We start from the raw sequence: 18,486 nt of genomic DNA on the forward strand, positions 1-18,486 counted from the left end.
AGTTACACCACGTCGAAAATGCAACTAAAAAAATATTATATGAAATAAAATGGGAGGGGTGCAACACGAGGACTTCTCAGGAGGTCACCCATCCTAGTACTACTCTCGCCCAAACACGCTTAACTGCGGAGTTTTGATTGGATTCGGTGCATTAGTGCTGGTATGATCGCACCCGTCAACTCTTGCGCAATCTATTCATATAAAGGCTGCCCTTATCGCAGTTGCGCCTCGAATTTAAATGCAAATTCGACCAAATATCGTTTCAAATTGTTTATTTCACAAAACGCAAATAACGAATGAGTTACACCACGTCGAGAAAATGCAACTAAAAAAAATTATATGAAATAAAATGGGAGGGGTGCAACACGAGGACTTCCCAGGAGGTCACCCATCCTAGTACTACTCTCCTTAAGCACGCTTAACTGCGGAGTTCGATGGGATCCGGTGCATTAGTCTTTGGTATGATCGCACCCGTCAACTCTTGCGCAATCTATTCATATAAAGGCTGCCCTTATCGCGATTTGCCTCGAATTTAAATGCAAATTCGACCAAATATCGTTTCAAATTGTTTATTTCACAAAACGCAAATAACGAATGAGTTACACCACGTCGAGAAAATGCAACTAAAAAAACATTATATGAAATAAAATGGGAGGGGTGCAACACGAGGACTTCCGGTCACCCATCCTAGTACTACTCTCGCCCAAGCACGTTTGACTGCGGAGTTCTGACGGGATCCAGTGCATTAGTGCTGGTATGATCGCACCGTCAACTCTTGCAATCTATTCATATAAAGGCTGCCCCTTATCGCAGTTGCCTCGAATTTAAATGCAAATTCGACCAAATATCGTTTCAAATTGTTTATTTCACAAAGCGCAAATAACGATTGAGTTACACCACGTCGAGAAAATGCAACTAAAAAACATTATATGAAATAAAATGGGAGGGTGCAACACGAGGACTTCCAGGAGGTCACCCATCCTAGTACTACTCTCGCCCAAGCACGCTTAACTGCGGAGTTCGATGGGATCCGGTGCATTAGTGCTGGTATGATCGCACCCGTCAACTCTTGCAATCTATTCATATAAAGGCTGCCCCTATCGCAGTTGCGCCTCGAATTTAAATGCAAATTCGACCAAATATCGTTTCAAATTGTTTATTTCACAAAACGCAAATAACGAATGAGTTACACACGTCGAGAAAATGCAACTAAAAAACATTATATGAAATAAAATGGGAGGGTGCAACACGAGGACTTCCCGGAGGTCACCATCCTAGTACTACTCTCGCCCAAGCACGCTTAACTGCGGAGTTCGATGGGATCCGGTGCATTAGTCTTTGGTATGATCGCTTTCCGTCAACTCTTGCGCAATCTATTCATATAAAGGCTGCCTTATCGCAATTTGCGCCTCGAATTTAAATGCAAATTCGACCAAATATCGTTCAAATTGTTTATTTCACAAAACGCAAATAACGAATGAGTTACACACGTCGAGAAAATGCAACTAAAAAAACATTATATGAAATAAAATGGGAGGGTGCAACACGGAGGACTTCCCAGGAGGTCACCCATCCTAGTACTACTCTCGCTTAAGCACGCTTAACTGCGGAGTTCTGATGGGATCCGGTGCATTAGTGCTGGTATGATGCCATCAACTCTTGCATAATCTATTCATATAAAGGCTGCCCTTATCATTGTTGCCTCAATTTAAATGCAAATTCGACCAAATATCGTTCAAATTGTTTATTTCACAAACGCAAATAACGAATGAGTTACACAAAAAAATTATATGAAATAAAATGGGAGGGTGCAACACGAGGACTTCGGAGGTCACCCATCCTAGTACTACTCTCGCCCAAACGCTTAGCTGCGGAGTTGATGGGATCCGGTGCATTAGTGCTGGTATGATCGCTTCCGTCAACTCTTGCGCAATCTATTCATATAAAGCTGCCCCTATCGCAGTTGCCTCGAATTTAAATAAATTCGACCAAATATCGTTCAAATTGTTTATTTCACAAAACGCAAATAACGAATGAGTTACACCACGTCGAGAAAATGCAACTAAAAAATTATTATATGAAATAAAATGGGAGGGTGCAACACGAGGACTTCCCGAGGTCACCCATCCTAGTACTACTCTCGCCAAGCAAACTTTAACTGCGGAGTTCTGATGGGATCCGGTGCATTAGTCTTTGGTATGATCGCACCCGTCAACTCTTGCGCAATCTATTCATATAAAGGCTGCCCTTATCGCAGTTCGCCTCAAATTTAAATGCAAATTCGACCAAATATCGTTTCAAATTGTTTATTTCACAAAAGCATAAATAACGATTGAGTTACACCACGTCGAGAAAATGCAACTAAAAAAACATTATATGAAATAAAATGGGAGGGGTGCAACACGAGGACTTCCAGGAGGTCACCCATCCTAGTACTACTCTCGCCCAAAACGCTTAACTGCGGAGTTCGATGGGATCCGGTGCATTAGTGCTTTGGTATTCCTTCCCCGCCAACTCTTGCGCAATCTATTCATATAAAGGCTGCCCCTTATCGCAGTTGCGCCTCAAATTTAAATGCAAATTCGACCAAATATCGTTTCAAATTGTTTATTTCACAAAACGCAAATAACGAATGAGTTACACCACGTCGAGAAAATGCAACTAAAAAACATTATATGAAATAAAATGGGAGGGGTGCAACACGAGGACTTCCCAAGAGGTCACCCATCCTAGTACTACTCTCGCCCAAGCACGCTTAACTGCGGAGTTCTGATGGGATCCGGTGCATTAGTGCTGGTATGATCGCACCCGCCAACTCTTGCGCAATCTATTCATATAAAGGCTGCCCCTTATCGCAGTTGCGCCTCAAATTTAAATGCAAATTCGACCAAATATCGTTTCAAATTGTTTATTTCACAAAACGCAAATAACGAATGAGTTACACCACGTCGAGAAAATGCAACTAAAAAAACATTATATGAAATAAAATGGGAGGGGTGCAACACGAGGACTTCCAGGAGGTCACCCATCCTAGTACTACTCTCGCCCAAGCACGCTTAGCTGCGGAGTTCTGATGGGATCCGGTGCATTAGTGCTTTGGTATGATCTGATCACCGTCAACTCTTGCGCAATCTATTCATATAAAAGCTGCCTATATCGCAGTTCGCCTCGAATTTAAATGCAAATTCGACCAAATATCGTTTCAAATTGTTTATTTCACAAAACGCAAATAACGAATGAGTTACACCACGTCGAGAAAATGCAACTAAAAAAAATTTTATGAAATAAAATGGGAGGGGTGCAACACGAGGACTTCCCAGGAGGTCACCCATCCTAGTACTACTCTCGCCCAAGCACGCTTAACTGCGGAGTTCTGATGGGATCCGGTGCATTAGTGCTTTGGTATGATCGCACCGTCAACTCTTGCAATCTATTCATATAAAGGCTGCCCCTTATCGCAGTTGCGCCTCGAATTTAAATGCAAATTCGACCAAATATCGTTTCAAATTGTTTATTTCACAAAACGCAAATAACGAATGAGTTACACCACGTCGAGAAAATGCAACTAAAAAAAACATTATATGAAATAAAATGGGAGGGGTGCAACACGAGGACTTCCCAGGAGGTCACCCATCCTAGTACTACTCTCGCCCAAGCACGCTTAACTGCGGAGTTCTGATGGGATCCGGTGCATTAGTGCTGGTATGATCGCACCCGTCAACTCTTGCGCAATCTATTCATATAAAGTGCTGCCCTTATCGCAGTATTCGCCGCAATTTAAATGCAAATTCGACCAAATATCGTTTCAAATTGTTTATTTCACAAAACGCAAATAACGAATGAGTTACACCACGTCGAGAAAATGCAACTAAAAAAAACATTATATGAAATAAAATGGGAGGGGTGCAACACGAGGACTTCCCAAGAGGTCACCCATCCTAGTACTACTCTCGCCCAAGCACGCTTAGCTGCGGAGTTCTGATGGGATCCGGTGCATTAGTGCTGGTATGATCGCACCCGTCAACTCTTGCGCAATCTATTCATATAAAGGCTGCCCCTTATCGCAGTTGCGCCTCGAATTTAAATGCAAATTCGACCAAATATCGTTTCAAGTTGTTTATTTCACAAAACGCAAATAACGAATGACTTACACCACGTCGAGAAAATGCAACTAAAAAATTTTATAAAATAAAATGGGAGGGTGCAACACGAGGACTTCCCAGGAGGTCACCCATCCTAGTACTACTCTCGCCCAAGCACGTTTAACTGCGATTTCTGATGGGATCCGGTGCATTAGTGCTGGTATGATCGCATCCGCCAACTCTTGCGCAATCTATTCATATAAAGGCTGCCCCTTATCGCACTTGCGCCTCGAATTTAAATGCAAATTCGACCAAATATCGTTTCAAGTTGTTTATTTCACAAAACGCAAATAACGAATGACTTACACCACGTCGAGAAAATGCAACTAAAAAAAACATTATATGAAATAAAATGGGAGGGGTGCAACACGAGGACTTCCCAGGAGGTCACCCATCCTAGTACTACTCTACTTAAACACGCTTAACTGCGGAGTTCGATGGGATCCGGTGCATTAGTGCTGGTATGATCGCACCCGTCAACTCTTGCGCAATCTATTCATATAAAGGCTGCCCTTATCGCAGTTTAGCCTCGAATTTAAATGCAAATTCGACCAAATATCGTTTCAAATTGTTTATTTCACAAAAGCGCAAATAACGATTGAGTTACCCACGTCGAGAAAATGCAACTAAAAAAAATTATATGAAATAAAATGGGAGGGTGCAACACGAGGACTTCCAGAGGTCACCCATCCTAGTACTACTCTCGCCCAAGCTTGCGGCAACTGCGGAGTTCTGATGGGATCCGGTGCATTAGTGCTGGTATGATCGCACCCGCCAACTCTTGCGCAATCTATTCATATAAAGGCTGCCCTTATCGCAGTTGCGCCTCGAATTTAAATGCAAATTCGACCAAATATCGTTTCAAATTGTTTATTTCACAAAACGCAAATAACGAATGAGTTACACCACGTCGAGAAAATGCAACTAAAAAACATTATATGAAATAAAATGGGAGGGGTGCAACACGAGGACTTCCCAGGAGGTCACCCATCCTAGTACTACTCTCGCCCAAGCACGCTTAACTGCGGAGTTCTGATGGGATCCGGTGCATTAGTGCTGGTATGATCGCACCAATCAACTCTTGCGCAATCTATTCATATAAAGGCTGCCCTTATCGCAGTTGCGCCTCGAATTTAAATGCAAATTCGACCAAATATCGTTTCAAATTATTTATTTCACAAAGCGCAAATAACGAATGAGTTACACCACGTCGAGAAAATGCAACTAAAAAAATTTATGAAAAATAAAATGGGAGGGTGCAACACGAGGACTTCCAGGAGGTCACCCATCCTAGTACTACTCTGGCCAAACGCTTAACTGCGGAGTTCTGATGGGATCCGGTGCATTAGTCTTTGGTATGATCGCACCCGTCAACTCTTGCGCAATCTATTCATATAAAGGCTGCCCTTATCATTTATTTAGCCTCAATTTAAATGCAAATTCGACCAAATATCGTTTCAAATTGTTTATTTCACAAAACGCAAATAACGAATGAGTTACACCACGTCGAGAAAATGCAACTAAAAAAACATTATATGAAATAAAATGGGAGGGGTGCAACACGAGGACTTCCCAGGAGGTCACCCATCCTAGTACTACTCTCGCCCAAGCACGCTTAACTGCGGAGTTCTGATGGGATCCGGTGCATTAGTGCTTGTATGATCGCACCCGTCAACTCTTGCACAATCTATTCATATAAAGGCTGCCCCTGATCGCAGTTGCGCCTCGAATTTAAATGCAAATTCGACCAAATATCGTTTCAAATTGTTTATTTCACAAAACGAAAATAACGAATGAGTTACACCACGTCGAGAAAATGCAACTAAAAAAAACATTATATGAAATAAAATGGGAGGGTGCAACACGAGGACTTCCAGGAGGTCACCCATCCTAGTACTACTCTCGCCCAAACACGCTTAACTGCGGAGTTCGATGGGATCCGGTGCATTAGTCTTTGGTATGATCGCACCGTCAACTCTTGCAATCTATTCATATAAAGGCTGCCTTATCATGATTGCGCCTCAAATTTAAATGCAAATTCGACCAAATATCGTTTCAAATTGTTTATTTCACAAAACGCAAATAACGAATGAGTTACACCGTCGAGAAAATGCAACTAAAAAAATTTTATGAAATAAAATGGGAGGGGTGCAACGAGGACTTCCGAGGTCACCCATCCTAGTACTACTCTCGCCCAAGCACGCTTAGCTGCGGAGTTCTGATGGGATCCGGTGCATTAGTGCTGGTATGATCGCACCCGTCAACTCTTGCGCAATCTATTCATATAAAGGCTGCCCTTATCGCAGTTGCGCCTCAAATTTAAATGCAAATTCGACCAAATATTGTTTCAAATTGTTTATTTCAGAAAACGCAAATAACGAATGAGTTACACCACGTCGAGAAAATGCAACTAAAAAAAACATTATATGAAATAAAATGGGAGGGGTGCAACACGAGGACATCCCAGGAGGTCACCCATCCTAGTACTACTCTCGCTTAAACGCTTAACCTGCGGAGTTCGATGGGATCCGGTGCATTAGTCTGGTATGATCGCACCGTCAACTCTTGCGTAATCTATTCATATAAAGGCTGCCCTTATCGCGATTGCGCCTCAATTTAAATGCAAATTCGACCAAATATCGTTTCAAATTGTTTATTTCACAAAACGCAAATAACGAATGAGTTACACCACGTCGAGAAAATGCAACTAAAAAAAATTATATGAAATAAAATGGGAGGGGTGCAACACGAGGACTTCCAGGAGGTCACCCATCCTAGTACTACTCTCGCCCAAGCAGCGCTTAGCTGCGGAGTTACGATGGGATCCGGTGCATTAGTGCTGGTATGATCGCACCCGTCAACTCTTGCGCAATCTATTCATATAAAGGCTGCCCTTATCGCAGTTGCGCCTCGAATTTAAATGCAAATTCGACCAAATATCGTTTCAAATTGTTTATTTCACAAAACGCAAATAACGATTGAGTTACACCACGTCGAGAAAATGCAACTAAAAAAATTATATGAAATAAAATGGGAGGGGTGCAACACGAGGACTTCCCAGGAGGTCACCCATCCTAGTACTACTCTCGCCCAAGCACGCTTAACTGCGGAGTTCTGATGGGATCCGGTGCATTAGTGCTGGTATGATCGCACCCGTCAACTCTTGCGCAATCTATTCATATAAAGGCTGCCCTTATCGCGATTTAGCCTCGAATTTAAATGCAAATTCGACCAAATATCGTTTCAAATTGTTTATTTCACAAAAGCAAAATAACGAATGAGTTACACCACGTCGAGAAAATGCAACTAAAAAAATTATATGAAATAAAATGGGAGGGTGCAACGAGGACTTCCGAGAGGTCACCCATCCTAGTACTACTCTCGCCCAAGCACGCTTAACTGCGGAGTTCTGATGGGATCCGGTGCATTAGTCTTTGGTATGATCGCACCCGTCAACTCTTGCGCAATCTATTCATATAAAGGCTGCCCCTTATCGCATGATTCGCCTCGAATTTAAATGCAAATTCGACCAAATATCGTTTCAAATTGTTTATTTCACAAAAGCGCAAATAACGAATGAGTTACACACGTCGAGAAAATGCAACTAAAAAAAATTATATGAAATAAAATGGGAGGGTGCAACACGAGGACTTCCAGGAGGTCACCCATCCTAGTACTACTCGCCCAAACACGCTTAAGCTGCGGAGTTCTGATGGGATCCGGTGCATTAGTGCTGGTATGATCGCACCCGTCAACTCTTGCGCAATCTATTCATATAAAGGCTGCCCCTTATCGCAGTTGCGCCTCGAATTTAAATGCAAATTCGACCAAATATCGTTTCAAATTGTTTATTTCACAAAACGCAAATAACGAATGAGTTACACCACGTCGAGAAAATGCAACTAAAAAAAACATTATATGAAATAAAATGGGAGGGGTGCAACACGAGGACTTCCCAGGAGGTCACCCATCCTAGTACTACTCTCACCCAAGCACGCTTAGCTGCGGAGTTCTGATGGGATCCGGTGCATTAGTGCTGGTATGATCGCACCCGTCAACTCTTGCGCCAATCTATTCATATAAAGGCTGCCCTTATCGCACTTGCGCCTCGAATTTAAATGCAAATTCGACCAAATATCGTTTCAAATTGTTTATTTCACAAAACGCAAATAACGAATGAGTTACACCACGTCGAGAAAATGCAACTAAAAAAAATTATATGAAATAAAATGGGAGGGGTGCAACACGAGGACTTCCCAGGAGGTCACCCATCCTAGTACTACTCTCGCCCAAGCGCTTAACTGCGGAGTTACGATGGGATCCGGTGCATTAGTGCTGGTATGATCGCACCGCCAACTCTTGCATAATCTATTCATATAAAGGCTGCCCTTATCGCACTTGCGCCTCGAATTTAAATGCAAATTCGACCAAATATCGTTTCAAATTGTTTATTTCACAGCGCAAATAACGAATGAGTTACACCACGTCGAGAAAATGCAACTAAAAAAACATTATATGAAATAAAATGGGAGGGTGCAACGAGGACTTCCAGGAGGTCACCCATCCTAGTACTACTCTCTCCCAAGCACGCTTAGCTGCGGAGTTCGATGGGATCCGGTGCATTAGTCTTTGGTATGATCGCACCCGTCAACTCTTGCGCAATCTATTCATATAAAGGCTGCCCTTATCGCGATTCGCGCCTCAATTTAAATGCAAATTCGACCAAATATCGTTTCAAATTGTTTATTTCACAAAAGCGCAAATAACGAATGAGTTACACCACGTCGAGAAAATGCAACTAAAAAAACATTATATGAAATAAAATGGGAGGGTGCAACACGAGGACTTCGGGAGGTCACCCATCCTAGTACTACTCTCGCCCAAGCACGCTTAACTGCGGAGTTACGATGGGATCCGGTGCATTAGTCTTTGGTATGATCGCACCCGTCAACTCTTGCGCAATCTATTCATATAAAGGCTGCCCTTATAGCGATTTAGCCTCGAATTTAAATGCAAATTCGACCAAATATCGTTTCAAATTGTTTATTTCACAAAACGCAAATAACGAATGAGTTACACCACGTCGAGAAAATGCAACTAAAAAACATTATATGAAATAAAATGGGAGGGTGCAACGAGGACTTCCGGAGGTCACCCATCCTAGTACTACTCTCGCCCAAACACGCTTAACTGCGGAGTTACGATGGGATCCGGTGCATTAGTGCTGGTATGATCGCACCGTCAACTCTTGCGCAATCTATTCATATAAAGGCTGCCCTTATCGCGATTCGCCTCGAATTTAAATGCAAATTCGACCAAATATCGTTTCAAATTGTTTATTTCACAAAAGCATAAAATAACGAATGAGTTACACCACGTCGAGAAAATGCAACTAAAAAACATTATATGAAATAAAATGGGAGGGTGCAACACGAGGACTTCCAGGAGGTCACCCATCCTAGTACTACTCTCGCCCAAGCACGCTTAACTGCGGAGTTACGATGGGATCCGGTGCATTAGTCTTTGGTATGATCCTTCCCGTCAACTCTTGCGCAATCTATTCATATAAAGGCTGCCCTTATCGCGATTGCGCCTCGAATTTAAATGCAAATTCGACCAAATATCGTTTCAAATTGTTTATTTCACAAAACGCAAATAACGAATGAGTTACACCACGTCGAGAAAATGCAACTAAAAAACATTATATGAAATAAAATGGGAGGGGTGCAACACGAGGACTTCCAGGAGGTCACCCATCCTAGTACTACTCTCGCCCAAGCACGCTTAACTGCGGAGTTACGATGGGATCCGGTGCATTAGTGCTGGTATGATCGCACCGTCAACTCTTGCGCAATCTATTCATATAAAGGCTGCCCCTTATCGCACTTGCGCCTCGAATTTAAATGCAAATTAGACCAAATATCGTTTCAAATTGTTTATTTCACAAAAGCGCAAATAACGAATGAGTTACACCACGTCGAGAAAATGCAACTAAAAAAACATTATATGAAATAAAATGGGAGGGTGCAACACGAGGACTTCCGGAGGTCACCCATCCTAGTACTACTCTCGCCCAAGCGCGCTTAGCTGCGGAGTTACGATGGGATCCGGTGCATTAGTCTGGTATGATCGCACCGTCAACTCTTGCGCAATCTATTCATATAAAGGCTGCCCTTATCGCGATTATTGCCTCGAATTTAAATGCAAATTCGACCAAATATCGTTCAAATTGTTTATTTCACAAAACGCAAATAACGAATGAGTTACACCACGTCGAGAAAATGCAACTAAAAAAATTATATGAAATAAAATGGGAGGGTGCAACACGAGGACTTCCGGAGGTCACCCATCCTAGTACTACTCTCAAGCAAGCAGCTTAACTGCGGAGTTACGATGGGATCGGTGCATTAGTGCTGGTATGATCGCACCCGTCAACTCTTGCAATCTATTCATATAAAGGCTGCCCTTATCGCGTTTCGCCTCAAATTTAAATGCAAATTCGACCAAATATCGTTTCAAATTGTTTATTTCACAAAAGCGCAAATAACGAATGAGTTACACCACGTCGAGAAAATGCAACTAAAAAAACATATATGAAATAAAATGGGAGGGTGCAACACGAGGACTTCGAGGAGGTCACCCATCCTAGTACTACTCTCGCCCAAGCACGCTTAACTGCGGAGTTACGATGGGATCCGGTGCATTAGTCTTTGGTATGATCGCACCGTCAACTCTTGCGTAATCTATTCATATAAAGGCTGCCCCTTATCGCACTTGCGCCTCGAATTTAAATGCAAATTCGACCAAATATCGTTTCAAATTGTTTATTTCACAAAACGCAAATAACGAATGAGTTACACCACGTCGAGAAAATGCAACTAAAAAAAATTATATGAAATAAAATGGGAGGGGTGCAACACGAGGACTTCCCAGGAGGTCACCCATCCTAGTACTACTCTCGCCCAAACACGCTTAGCTGCGGAGTTACGATGGGATCCGGTGCATTAGTCTTTGGTATGATCGCACCCGTCAACTCTTGCGCAATCTATTCATATAAAGGCTGCCCTTATCGCGAGTTGCGCCTCGAATTTAAATGCAAATTCGACCAAATATCGTTTCAAATTGTTTATTTCACAAAGCATAAATAACGAATGAGTTACACCACGTCGAGAAAATGCAACTAAAAAAACATTATATGAAATAAAATGGGAGGGTGCAACACGAGGACTTCCCGGAGGTCACCATCCTAGTACTACTCTCGCCCAAGCACGCTTACTGCGGAGTTACGATGGGATCCGGTGCATTAGTCTGGTATGATCGCTTTCCGTCAACTCTTGCGCAATCTATTCATATAAAGGCTGCCCTTATCGCATGATTTAGCCTCGAATTTAAATGCAAATTCGACCAAATATCGTTTCAAATTGTTTATTTCACAAAAGCGCAAATAACGAATGAGTTACACCACGTCGAGAAAATGCAACTAAAAAACATTATATGAAATAAAATGGGAGGGTGCAACACGAGGACTTCGAGAGGTCACCCATCCTAGTACTACTCTCGCCCAAGCACGCTTAACTGCGGAGTTACGATGGGATCCGGTGCATTAGTCTTTGGTATGATCGCACCCGTCAACTCTTGCGCAATCTATTCATATAAAGGCTGCCCCTTATCGCAATTGCGCCTCGAATTTAAATGCAAATTCGACCAAATATCGTTTCAAATTGTTTATTTCACAAAACGCAAATAACGAATGAGTTACACCACGTCGAGAAAATGCAACTAAAAAAAATTATATGAAATAAAATGGGAGGGGTGCAACACGAGGACTTCCCAGGAGGTCACCCATCCTAGTACTACTCTCGCCCAAGCACGCTTAACTGCGGAGTTCTGATGGGATCCGGTGCATTAGTGCTGGTATGATCGCACCCGTCAACTCTTGCGCAATCTATTCATATAAAGGCTGCCCTTATCGCGATTTAGCCTCAATTTAAATGCAAATTCGACCAAATATCGTTTCAAATTGTTTATTTCACAAAAGCATAAATAACGAATGAGTTACACCACGTCGAAAATGCAACTAAAAAAAACATTATATGAAATAAAATGGGAGGGGTGCAACACGAGGACTTCCCAGGAGGTCACCCATCCTAGTACTACTCTCGCCCAAGCTTGCAGCTTAACTGCGGAGTTCGATGGGATCCGGTGCATTAGTGGCTGGTATGATCGCACCGTCAACTCTTGCGCAATCTATTCATATAAAGGCTGCCCTTATCGCGATTCGCCTCGAATTTAAATGCAAATTCGACCAAATATCGTTTCAAATTGTTTATTTCACAAAGCATGAAATAACGAATGAGTTACACCACGTCGAGAAAATGCAACTAAAAAAACATTATATGAAATAAAATGGGAGGGTGCAACACGAGGACTTCCAGAGGTCACCCATCCTACTACTACTCTCGCCCAAGCAAGCTTAAGCTGCGGAGTTACGATGGGATCCGGTGCATTAGTCTTTGGTATGATCGCACCCGTCAACTCTTGCATAATCTATTCATATAAAGGCTGCCCCTTATCGCGATTGCGCCTCGAATTTAAATGCAAATTCGACCAAATATCGTTTCAAATTGTTTATTTCACAAAGCGCAAATAACGAATGAGTTACACCACGTCGAGAAAATGCAACTAAAAAACATTATATGAAATAAAATGGGAGGGTGCAACACGAGGACTTCCGGAGGTCACCATCCTAGTACTACTCTACCAAACGCTTAACTGCGGAGTTCTGATGGGATCCGGTGCATTAGTGCTGGTATGATCGCACCGTCAACTCTTGCGCAATCTATTCATATAAAGGCTGCCCTTATCGCGATTCGCCTCGAATTTAAATGCAAATTCGACCAAATATCGTTTCAAATTGTTTATTTCACAAAAGCGCAAATAACGAATGAGTTACACCACGTCGAGAAAATGCAACTAAAAAACATTATATGAAATAAAATGGGAGGGTGCAACACGAGGACTTCCAGGAGGTCACCCATCCTAGTACTACTCTCCGCAAGCACGCTTAAGCTGCGGAGTTACGATGGGATCCGGTGCATTAGTCTTTGGTATGATCGCACCGTCAACTCTTGCGCAATCTATTCATATAAAGGCTGCCCTTATCGATTTAGCCTCGAATTTAAATGCAAATTCGACCAAATATCGTTTCAAATTGTTTATTTCACAAAACGCAAATAACGAATGAGTTACACCACGTCGAGAAAATGCAACTAAAAAACATTATATGAAATAAAATGGGAGGGTGCAACACGAGGACTTCCGAGGTCACCATCCTAGTACTACTCTCGCCCAAGCACGCTTAGCTGCGGAGTTACGATGGGATCCGGTGCATTAGTCTTTGGTATGATCGCACCCGTCAACTCTTGCGCAATCTATTCATATAAAGGCTGCCCTTATCGCGATTTTGCCTCGAATTTAAATGCAAATTCGACCAAATATCGTTTCAAATTATTTATTTCACAAAAGCATAAATAACGAATGAGTTACACCACGTCGAGAAAATGCAACTAAAAAAACATTATATGAAATAAAATGGGAGGGTGCAACACGAGGACTTCCGGAGGTCACCCATCCTAGTACTACTCTCCCAACACGCTTAAGCTGCGGAGTTACGATGGGATCCGGTGCATTAGTCTTTGGTATGATCGCACCGTCAACTCTTGCTTAATCTATTCATATAAAGGCTGCCCTTATCGCGATTAGCCTCGAATTTAAATGCAAATTCGACCAAATATCGTTTCAAATTGTTTATTTCACAAAAGCGCAAATAACGAATGAGTTACACCACGTCGAGAAAATGCAACTAAAAAACATTATATGAAATAAAATGGGAGGGTGCAACACGAGGACTTCCAGAGGTCACCCATCCTAGTACTACTCTCGCCCAAGCACGCTTAAGCTGCGGAGTTGATGGGATCCGGTGCATTAGTCTTTGGTATGATCGCACCCGTCAACTCTTGCGCAATCTATTCATATAAAGGCTGCCCTTATCGCGATTGCGCCTCGAATTTAAATGCAAATTCGACCAAATATCGTTTCAAATTGTTTATTTCACAAAAGCAAAATAACGAATGAGTTACACACGTCGAGAAAATGCAACTAAAAAACATTATATGAAATAAAATGGGAGGGTGCAACACGAGGACTTCGGAGGTCACCATCCTAGTACTACTCTCGCCCAAGCACGCTTAGCTGCGGAGTTACGATGGGATCCGGTGCATTAGTCTTTGGTATGATCGCACCGTCAACTCTTGCGCAATCTATTCATATAAAGGCTGCCCTTATCGCGATTGCGCCTCGAATTTAAATGCAAATTCGACCAAATATCGTTTCAAATTGTTTATTTCACAAAAGCGCAAATAACGAATGAGTTACACCACGTCGAGAAAATGCAACTAAAAAACATTATATGAAATAAAATGGGAGGGTGCAACACGAGGACTTCCAGAGGTCACCATCCTAGTACTACTCTCGCCCAAGCACGCTTAACTGCGGAGTTACGATGGGATCCGGTGCATTAGTCTGGTATGATCGCACCGTCAACTCTTGCATAATCTATTCATATAAAGGCTGCCCTTATCGCGATTTGCCTCGAATTTAAATGCAAATTCGACCAAATATCGTTTCAAATTATTTATTTCACAAAGCGCAAATAACGAATGAGTTACACCACGTCGAGAAAATGCAACTAAAAAAACATTATATGAAATAAAATGGGAGGGTGCAACACGAGGACTTCGAGAGGTCACCCATCCTAGTACTACTCGCCCAAGCACGCTTAAGCTGCGGAGTTACGATGGGATCCGGTGCATTAGTCTTTGGTATGATCGCTTTCCGTCAACTCTTGCGCAATCTATTCATATAAAGGTGCCCTTATCGCGATTGCCTCAATTTAAATGCAAATTCGACCAAATATCGTTTCAAATTGTTTATTTCACAAAGCATGAAATAACGAATGAGTTACACCACGTCGAGAAAATGCAACTAAAAAACATTATATGAAATAAAATGGGAGGGTGCAACACGAGGACTTCCGGAGGTCACCCATCCTAGTACTACTCTCCCAAGCACGCTTAAGCTGCGGAGTTACGATGGGATCCGGTGCATTAGTCTTTGGTATGATCGCACCCGTCAACTCTTGCAATCTATTCATATAAAGGCTGCCCTTATCGCATTGCGCCTCGAATTTAAATGCAAATTCGACCAAATATCGTTTCAAATTGTTTATTTCACAAAGCGCAAATAACGAATGAGTTACACCACGTCGAGAAAATGCAACTAAAAAACATTATATGAAATAAAATGGGAGGGTGCAACACGAGGACTTCCGGAGGTCACCATCCTAGTACTACTCTCGCCCAAACACGCTTAACTGCGGAGTTTGATGGGATCGGTGCATTAGTCTTTGGTATGATCGCACCCGTCAACTCTTGCATAATCTATTCATATAAAGGCTGCCCCTTATCGCGATTGCGCCTCAATTTAAATGCAAATTCGACCAAATATCGTTTCAAATTGTTTATTTCACAAAGCGCAAATAACGAATGAGTTACACCACGTCGAGAAAATGCAACTAAAAAACATTATATGAAATAAAATGGGAGGGTGCAACACGAGGACTTCGAGGAGGTCACCCATCCTAGTACTACTCTCGCCCAAGCAGCGCTTAGCTGCGGAGTTACGATGGGATCCGGTGCATTAGTCTTTGGTATGATCGCTTACCCGTCAACTCTTGCGCAATCTATTCATATAAAGGCTGCCCTTATCGCGATTGCGCCTCGAATTTAAATGCAAATTCGACCAAATATCGTTTCAAATTGTTTATTTCACAAAGCGCAAAATAACGAATGAGTTACACCACGTCGAGAAAATGCAACTAAAAAAAATTATATGAAATAAAATGGGAGGGTGCAACACGAGGACTTCGAGAGGTCACCCATCCTAGTACTACTCTCGCCAAACACGCTTAAGCTGCGGAGTTACGATGGGATCCGGTGCATTAGTCTTTGGTATGATCGCACCCGTCAACTCTTGCGCAATCTATTCATATAAAGGCTGCCCTTATCGCGATTAGCCTCGAATTTAAATGCAAATTCGACCAAATATCGTTTCAAATTGTTTATTTCACAAAAGCAAAAATAACGAATGAGTTACACCACGTCGAGAAAATGCAACTAAAAAAACATTATATGAAATAAAATGGGAGGGTGCAACACGAGGACTTCCGGAGGTCACCATCCTAGTACTACTCTCGCAAGCAACGCTTAGCTGCGGAGTTACGATGGGATCCGGTGCATTAGTCTTTGGTATGATCGCCCGTCAACTCTTGCATAATCTATTCATATAAAGGCTGCCCTTATCGCGATTGCGCCTCAATTTAAATGCAAATTCGACCAAATATCGTTTCAAATTGTTTATTTCACAAGCAAAATAACGAATGAGTTACACCACGTCGAGAAAATGCAACTAAAAAAACATTATATGAAATAAAATGGGAGGGTGCAACACGAGGACTTCCAGGAGGTCACCATCCTAGTACTACTCTCGCCCAAGCACGCTTAAGCTGCGGAGTTACGATGGGATCCGGTGCATTAGTCTTTGGTATGATCGCACCGTCAACTCTTGCATAATCTATTCATATAAAGGCTGCCCTTATCGCGATTTAGCCTCGAATTTAAATGCAAATTCGACCAAATATCGTTTCAAATTGTTTATTTCACAAAGCGCAAATAACGAATGAGTTACACCACGTCGAGAAAATGCAACTAAAAAAACATTATATGAAATAAAATGGGAGGGTGCAAACGAGGACTTCCGGAGGTCACCCATCCTAGTACTACTCTCGCCCAAACACGCTTAACTGCGGAGTTACGATGGGATCCGGTGCATTAGTCTTTGGTATGATCTTCCCGTCAACTCTTGCGCAATCTATTCATATAAAGGCTGCCCTTATCGTGATTCGCCTCAATTTAAATGCAAATTCGACCAAATATCGTTTCAAATTGTTTATTTCACAAAAGCGCAAATAACGAATGAGTTACACCACGTCGAGAAAATGCAACTAAAAAAACATTATATGAAATAAAATGGGAGGGTGCAACACGAGGACTTCCAGGAGGTCACCCATCCTAGTACTACTCTCGCCCAAGCACGCTTAAGCTGCGGAGTTACGATGGGATCCGGTGCATTAGTCTTTGGTATGATCGCTTGCCCGTCAACTCTTGCATAATCTATTCATATAAAGGATGCCCCTAGCATGATTGCGCCTCGAATTTAAATGCAAATTCGACCAAATATCGTTTCAAATTGTTTATTTCACAAAGCGCAAATAACGAATGAGTTACACCACGTCGAGAAAATGCAACTAAAAAACATTATATGAAATAAAATGGGAGGGTGCAACACGAGGACTTCGGAGGTCACCCATCCTAGTACTACTCTCGCCCAAGCACGCTTAGCTGCGGAGTTACGATGGGATCCGGTGCATTAGTCTTTGGTATGATCGCACCCGTCAACTCTTGCGCAATCTATTCATATAAAGGCTGCCCTTATCGCGATTGCGCCTCGAATTTAAATGCAAATTCGACCAAATATCGTTTCAAATTGTTTATTTCACAAAAGCAAATAACGAATGAGTTACACCACGTCGAGAAAATGCAACTAAAAAAACATTATATGAAATAAAATGGGAGGGTGCAACACGAGGACTTCCGGAGGTCACCCATCCTAGTACTACTCTCGCCCAAGCACGCTTAGCTGCGGAGTTACGATGGGATCCGGTGCATTAGTCTTTGGTATGATCGCACCCGTCAACTCTTGCGCAATCTATTCATATAAAGGTGCCCTTATCGCGATTCGCCTCGAATTTAAATGCAAATTCGACCAAATATCGTTTCAAATTGTTTATTTCACAAAAGCAAAATAACGAATGAGTTACACCACGTCGAGAAAATGCAACTAAAAAACATTATATGAAATAAAATGGGAGGGTGCAACACGAGGACTTCGAGGAGGTCACCATCCTAGTACTACTCTCGCCCAAGCTGCGCTTAGCTGCGGAGTTACGATGGGATCCGGTGCATTAGTCTTTGGTATGATCGCACCGTCAACTCTTGCTTAATCTATTCATATAAAGGCTGCCTTATCGCGATTAGCCTCGAATTTAAATGCAAATTCGACCAAATATCGTTTCAAATTGTTTATTTCACAAGCGCAAAATAACGAATGAGTTACACCACGTCGAGAAAATGCAACTAAAAAACATTATATGAAATAAAATGGGAGG

The 18,486-nt window shown here is 42.2% G+C and overlaps 20 non-coding genes and 36 pseudogenes across 20 annotated transcripts; all 56 read right to left on the reverse strand.

The window, feature by feature from the left end:
• Positions 1–55: 55 nt before the first annotated feature.
• On the reverse strand, positions 56–174 carry LOC128037952 (5S ribosomal RNA). Its single transcript, XR_008193444.1, has one exon. It is a non-coding gene; the product is annotated as a 5S ribosomal RNA (ribosomal RNA).
• Positions 175–355: 181 nt separating this feature from the next.
• LOC128037858 (5S ribosomal RNA) lies at positions 356–473 on the reverse strand (annotated as a pseudogene).
• A 181-nt stretch (positions 474–654) lies between these two features.
• On the reverse strand, positions 655–768 carry LOC128038076 (5S ribosomal RNA). The gene has a single exon (XR_008193458.1). It is a non-coding gene; the product is annotated as a 5S ribosomal RNA (ribosomal RNA).
• A 176-nt stretch (positions 769–944) lies between these two features.
• On the reverse strand, positions 945–1,061 carry LOC128037919 (5S ribosomal RNA). The gene has a single exon (XR_008193441.1). It is a non-coding gene; the product is annotated as a 5S ribosomal RNA (ribosomal RNA).
• Positions 1,062–1,238: 177 nt separating this feature from the next.
• On the reverse strand, positions 1,239–1,355 carry LOC128038030 (5S ribosomal RNA; annotated as a pseudogene).
• Positions 1,356–1,535: 180 nt separating this feature from the next.
• Positions 1,536–1,655, reverse strand: LOC128038153 (5S ribosomal RNA; annotated as a pseudogene).
• Positions 1,656–1,805: 150 nt separating this feature from the next.
• Positions 1,806–1,917, reverse strand: LOC128038115 (5S ribosomal RNA; annotated as a pseudogene).
• Positions 1,918–2,092: 175 nt separating this feature from the next.
• LOC128037774 (5S ribosomal RNA) lies at positions 2,093–2,210 on the reverse strand (annotated as a pseudogene).
• A 182-nt stretch (positions 2,211–2,392) lies between these two features.
• Positions 2,393–2,510, reverse strand: LOC128038131 (5S ribosomal RNA; annotated as a pseudogene).
• Positions 2,511–2,691: 181 nt separating this feature from the next.
• LOC128037775 (5S ribosomal RNA) lies at positions 2,692–2,810 on the reverse strand. The gene has a single exon (XR_008193427.1). It is a non-coding gene; the product is annotated as a 5S ribosomal RNA (ribosomal RNA).
• Positions 2,811–2,993: 183 nt separating this feature from the next.
• On the reverse strand, positions 2,994–3,113 carry LOC128037763 (5S ribosomal RNA; annotated as a pseudogene).
• A 182-nt stretch (positions 3,114–3,295) lies between these two features.
• Positions 3,296–3,416, reverse strand: LOC128037908 (5S ribosomal RNA). Its single transcript, XR_008193440.1, has one exon. It is a non-coding gene; the product is annotated as a 5S ribosomal RNA (ribosomal RNA).
• Positions 3,417–3,597: 181 nt separating this feature from the next.
• On the reverse strand, positions 3,598–3,716 carry LOC128038093 (5S ribosomal RNA). The gene has a single exon (XR_008193460.1). It is a non-coding gene; the product is annotated as a 5S ribosomal RNA (ribosomal RNA).
• A 184-nt stretch (positions 3,717–3,900) lies between these two features.
• On the reverse strand, positions 3,901–4,019 carry LOC128037797 (5S ribosomal RNA). Its single transcript, XR_008193429.1, has one exon. It is a non-coding gene; the product is annotated as a 5S ribosomal RNA (ribosomal RNA).
• A 179-nt stretch (positions 4,020–4,198) lies between these two features.
• On the reverse strand, positions 4,199–4,316 carry LOC128037998 (5S ribosomal RNA). Its single transcript, XR_008193450.1, has one exon. It is a non-coding gene; the product is annotated as a 5S ribosomal RNA (ribosomal RNA).
• Positions 4,317–4,500: 184 nt separating this feature from the next.
• On the reverse strand, positions 4,501–4,617 carry LOC128037773 (5S ribosomal RNA; annotated as a pseudogene).
• A 180-nt stretch (positions 4,618–4,797) lies between these two features.
• On the reverse strand, positions 4,798–4,915 carry LOC128037833 (5S ribosomal RNA; annotated as a pseudogene).
• A 181-nt stretch (positions 4,916–5,096) lies between these two features.
• On the reverse strand, positions 5,097–5,215 carry LOC128037808 (5S ribosomal RNA). The gene has a single exon (XR_008193430.1). It is a non-coding gene; the product is annotated as a 5S ribosomal RNA (ribosomal RNA).
• A 180-nt stretch (positions 5,216–5,395) lies between these two features.
• Positions 5,396–5,511, reverse strand: LOC128037835 (5S ribosomal RNA; annotated as a pseudogene).
• A 182-nt stretch (positions 5,512–5,693) lies between these two features.
• LOC128037886 (5S ribosomal RNA) lies at positions 5,694–5,812 on the reverse strand. Its single transcript, XR_008193438.1, has one exon. It is a non-coding gene; the product is annotated as a 5S ribosomal RNA (ribosomal RNA).
• Positions 5,813–5,995: 183 nt separating this feature from the next.
• LOC128038132 (5S ribosomal RNA) lies at positions 5,996–6,113 on the reverse strand. The gene has a single exon (XR_008193464.1). It is a non-coding gene; the product is annotated as a 5S ribosomal RNA (ribosomal RNA).
• A 174-nt stretch (positions 6,114–6,287) lies between these two features.
• LOC128038021 (5S ribosomal RNA) lies at positions 6,288–6,401 on the reverse strand. The gene has a single exon (XR_008193452.1). It is a non-coding gene; the product is annotated as a 5S ribosomal RNA (ribosomal RNA).
• Positions 6,402–6,584: 183 nt separating this feature from the next.
• On the reverse strand, positions 6,585–6,700 carry LOC128038079 (5S ribosomal RNA; annotated as a pseudogene).
• A 179-nt stretch (positions 6,701–6,879) lies between these two features.
• On the reverse strand, positions 6,880–6,998 carry LOC128038110 (5S ribosomal RNA). The gene has a single exon (XR_008193462.1). It is a non-coding gene; the product is annotated as a 5S ribosomal RNA (ribosomal RNA).
• Positions 6,999–7,178: 180 nt separating this feature from the next.
• LOC128038157 (5S ribosomal RNA) lies at positions 7,179–7,297 on the reverse strand. The gene has a single exon (XR_008193467.1). It is a non-coding gene; the product is annotated as a 5S ribosomal RNA (ribosomal RNA).
• A 179-nt stretch (positions 7,298–7,476) lies between these two features.
• Positions 7,477–7,593, reverse strand: LOC128037776 (5S ribosomal RNA; annotated as a pseudogene).
• A 182-nt stretch (positions 7,594–7,775) lies between these two features.
• On the reverse strand, positions 7,776–7,892 carry LOC128038099 (5S ribosomal RNA). Its single transcript, XR_008193461.1, has one exon. It is a non-coding gene; the product is annotated as a 5S ribosomal RNA (ribosomal RNA).
• A 184-nt stretch (positions 7,893–8,076) lies between these two features.
• LOC128037863 (5S ribosomal RNA) lies at positions 8,077–8,195 on the reverse strand. The gene has a single exon (XR_008193435.1). It is a non-coding gene; the product is annotated as a 5S ribosomal RNA (ribosomal RNA).
• Positions 8,196–8,377: 182 nt separating this feature from the next.
• On the reverse strand, positions 8,378–8,494 carry LOC128038087 (5S ribosomal RNA). The gene has a single exon (XR_008193459.1). It is a non-coding gene; the product is annotated as a 5S ribosomal RNA (ribosomal RNA).
• A 178-nt stretch (positions 8,495–8,672) lies between these two features.
• Positions 8,673–8,788, reverse strand: LOC128037972 (5S ribosomal RNA; annotated as a pseudogene).
• A 182-nt stretch (positions 8,789–8,970) lies between these two features.
• LOC128037834 (5S ribosomal RNA) lies at positions 8,971–9,088 on the reverse strand (annotated as a pseudogene).
• A 180-nt stretch (positions 9,089–9,268) lies between these two features.
• On the reverse strand, positions 9,269–9,383 carry LOC128037843 (5S ribosomal RNA; annotated as a pseudogene).
• A 180-nt stretch (positions 9,384–9,563) lies between these two features.
• Positions 9,564–9,682, reverse strand: LOC128037990 (5S ribosomal RNA; annotated as a pseudogene).
• Positions 9,683–9,863: 181 nt separating this feature from the next.
• Positions 9,864–9,981, reverse strand: LOC128037974 (5S ribosomal RNA). Its single transcript, XR_008193446.1, has one exon. It is a non-coding gene; the product is annotated as a 5S ribosomal RNA (ribosomal RNA).
• Positions 9,982–10,163: 182 nt separating this feature from the next.
• Positions 10,164–10,279, reverse strand: LOC128037966 (5S ribosomal RNA; annotated as a pseudogene).
• Positions 10,280–10,750: 471 nt separating this feature from the next.
• LOC128037853 (5S ribosomal RNA) lies at positions 10,751–10,869 on the reverse strand (annotated as a pseudogene).
• Positions 10,870–11,050: 181 nt separating this feature from the next.
• Positions 11,051–11,170, reverse strand: LOC128038009 (5S ribosomal RNA). The gene has a single exon (XR_008193451.1). It is a non-coding gene; the product is annotated as a 5S ribosomal RNA (ribosomal RNA).
• A 182-nt stretch (positions 11,171–11,352) lies between these two features.
• LOC128038149 (5S ribosomal RNA) lies at positions 11,353–11,467 on the reverse strand (annotated as a pseudogene).
• Positions 11,468–11,651: 184 nt separating this feature from the next.
• On the reverse strand, positions 11,652–11,769 carry LOC128037839 (5S ribosomal RNA; annotated as a pseudogene).
• A 182-nt stretch (positions 11,770–11,951) lies between these two features.
• On the reverse strand, positions 11,952–12,070 carry LOC128037764 (5S ribosomal RNA). The gene has a single exon (XR_008193426.1). It is a non-coding gene; the product is annotated as a 5S ribosomal RNA (ribosomal RNA).
• Positions 12,071–12,251: 181 nt separating this feature from the next.
• Positions 12,252–12,373, reverse strand: LOC128038156 (5S ribosomal RNA; annotated as a pseudogene).
• Positions 12,374–12,553: 180 nt separating this feature from the next.
• Positions 12,554–12,672, reverse strand: LOC128038111 (5S ribosomal RNA; annotated as a pseudogene).
• A 181-nt stretch (positions 12,673–12,853) lies between these two features.
• On the reverse strand, positions 12,854–12,965 carry LOC128038140 (5S ribosomal RNA; annotated as a pseudogene).
• A 475-nt stretch (positions 12,966–13,440) lies between these two features.
• On the reverse strand, positions 13,441–13,556 carry LOC128037991 (5S ribosomal RNA; annotated as a pseudogene).
• Positions 13,557–14,033: 477 nt separating this feature from the next.
• On the reverse strand, positions 14,034–14,150 carry LOC128038082 (5S ribosomal RNA; annotated as a pseudogene).
• A 179-nt stretch (positions 14,151–14,329) lies between these two features.
• LOC128038105 (5S ribosomal RNA) lies at positions 14,330–14,445 on the reverse strand (annotated as a pseudogene).
• Positions 14,446–14,625: 180 nt separating this feature from the next.
• On the reverse strand, positions 14,626–14,740 carry LOC128037993 (5S ribosomal RNA; annotated as a pseudogene).
• Positions 14,741–15,508: 768 nt separating this feature from the next.
• Positions 15,509–15,623, reverse strand: LOC128038101 (5S ribosomal RNA; annotated as a pseudogene).
• A 180-nt stretch (positions 15,624–15,803) lies between these two features.
• On the reverse strand, positions 15,804–15,923 carry LOC128038084 (5S ribosomal RNA; annotated as a pseudogene).
• Positions 15,924–16,106: 183 nt separating this feature from the next.
• Positions 16,107–16,224, reverse strand: LOC128038126 (5S ribosomal RNA; annotated as a pseudogene).
• A 473-nt stretch (positions 16,225–16,697) lies between these two features.
• LOC128038119 (5S ribosomal RNA) lies at positions 16,698–16,816 on the reverse strand (annotated as a pseudogene).
• A 178-nt stretch (positions 16,817–16,994) lies between these two features.
• LOC128038139 (5S ribosomal RNA) lies at positions 16,995–17,113 on the reverse strand (annotated as a pseudogene).
• Positions 17,114–17,292: 179 nt separating this feature from the next.
• Positions 17,293–17,412, reverse strand: LOC128038094 (5S ribosomal RNA; annotated as a pseudogene).
• A 182-nt stretch (positions 17,413–17,594) lies between these two features.
• LOC128037890 (5S ribosomal RNA) lies at positions 17,595–17,711 on the reverse strand (annotated as a pseudogene).
• Positions 17,712–17,891: 180 nt separating this feature from the next.
• LOC128037798 (5S ribosomal RNA) lies at positions 17,892–18,009 on the reverse strand (annotated as a pseudogene).
• Positions 18,010–18,187: 178 nt separating this feature from the next.
• On the reverse strand, positions 18,188–18,306 carry LOC128038145 (5S ribosomal RNA; annotated as a pseudogene).
• Positions 18,307–18,486: the final 180 nt, after the last annotated feature.

The sequence above is a fragment of the Gossypium raimondii genome, unplaced genomic scaffold, assembly GCF_025698545.1.
Source record: "Gossypium raimondii isolate GPD5lz unplaced genomic scaffold, ASM2569854v1 Contig00275, whole genome shotgun sequence".
Classification (NCBI taxonomy): Eukaryota; Viridiplantae; Streptophyta; class Magnoliopsida; order Malvales; family Malvaceae; genus Gossypium; species Gossypium raimondii.